Here is a 1,705-nt window from a genome sequence, read left to right on the forward strand (position 1 = left end):
CAAAAAACAGGGAATACTATATATACTTCTATATTCTATATGAAGAGGAATGCTAGCAGTTTTGTGAAGGAGAGCGATGACCCATGATCCTTTGAGGCATGTCAATACCTCTTTGGTGCACAGCTGTTTAAACTGAGGATCCAAAAGCAGATAACCACGCAGTTGTCAACTGTCTGTCTGAACTTAGCCCAAGGCATTTGAGCACATTAATCGTATAGGGAGAAATTTATAACTTAAACCTTTTATTACAATCATGGGATTATTATTTTTAGCAACATGTATAAGCTTGTGTTTTCATAACAGACATTCAGTAAAAGGGTCCTAAAGGGATGATAACTAAGAGCAAAATATACATATGAACACTAATGCAATATTCTTACCTTTGAAGCATATGTATGGATATCACAAGCTGAGGTTCATTCGTGTTCTGGGAGCGAATGAGCTTACTCTTTGTTTGGGCTGCAACAATCGTGCCATCCGATAACGAAAACCGGTATATTGGACTCAATGCGAGCCCTAGCCTGAGAACTAAAGGAGCACAGACAACACAAAAATCATTGGATCACACACCTTCACATACAAGTTTAACTGGTGTCAAAATTTTGTTCAGAAGAATTATCAGTGGTTTTGCATATTCTTTATATGATTAGGACTTTTTACACTATTAAAAACTTTTCTTTTTATGCAAGATATATATCCCAAAATAATATATATAGTTGCAAACAATCTAGTTTTAAGAAAACTAACAGGTGCAACAACAGGTACTTGGACAATGTTACATTAGGCTTCCAAAAATATATATATTTTTTTAAAACAATACAGCATACTGGCTGATAACAAGAAAAACAGAAAACCTTGCAAGTTTCTAACATAGATCATGCCTTTAAGACCAAATATCTGTTGAGAAAAAATTTAACACAATGAATCTACTTTACCAAAACATTTATTAGACTACAAATTACAACAGACTACAGTCACAAATAATGCAGTACAACAGCTGTAAGCCATGCACAAAAAATTGATACCTTCTTGATGATGCCTTTTGTTTAGAGACAGCTCGCCATCGGGTGGAGCATGAAACCTCTGGATACACCTTCTCACCAAATCCTCCCAACCAGGTCTCATTAGTGCCCTCATAGTACTAGTGTCCAGAGAGGTTATTTTACCTAGAAGAAATAAAATGAAAATAAAATTGTTAAATATATATATATTTATATATATATTTAAAGTTAGGAGATAATTACAGCAGGTAGCAGTGACAGATTGTTACCTTGCAAGTCCTGACGAGTTGAGAATGTTTCGGATGAGGGGGGTGGAGGCCTTTCTTTCATAGGTATTCTTCTTGCCACACAAATCAAGCAGGACTGAAAATCTGAAAAAAAAAAAAACTTCTGATATTACTTACAAGCTCTAAAGCTGCATACACATGTTCATAAATTTTTGTTAGGGTCTTTCACGATTCTTTCCAATGGCAAAAGACTGATTGTGTACACATACAGCGTCGTTCTGCTCATGGAGAGAGGAGAACGACGGAGAGGGGAGAAAGACAGAGCGGCACCCCACTGAACTCTCTTCCCCTCACTTGTATCATGACTGTCCCTCGTCTGTGGATCTGCCAGGACGAATTCATGAATGATGTTGTACGAGCACTGTACACACGCACGATTCTTGTACGATACTGGCCCTGGAGCCATTATCAGACGAG

The 1,705-nt window shown here is 37.2% G+C and overlaps 1 long non-coding RNA gene across 1 annotated transcript; it reads right to left on the bottom strand.

Moving 5' to 3' along the window:
* Positions 1–306: 306 nt before the first annotated feature.
* Positions 307–1,374, bottom strand: LOC140321469 (uncharacterized). Its single transcript, XR_011918955.1, has 3 exons — positions 1,271–1,374; positions 1,026–1,166; positions 307–528 (listed from the first exon to the last, which is right to left on the bottom strand). It is a non-coding gene; the product is annotated as an uncharacterized lncRNA (long non-coding RNA).
* Positions 1,375–1,705: the final 331 nt, after the last annotated feature.

Source organism: Pyxicephalus adspersus, unplaced genomic scaffold, assembly GCF_032062135.1.
Source record: "Pyxicephalus adspersus unplaced genomic scaffold, UCB_Pads_2.0 Sca4705, whole genome shotgun sequence".
Taxonomy (NCBI): domain Eukaryota; kingdom Metazoa; phylum Chordata; class Amphibia; order Anura; family Pyxicephalidae; genus Pyxicephalus; species Pyxicephalus adspersus.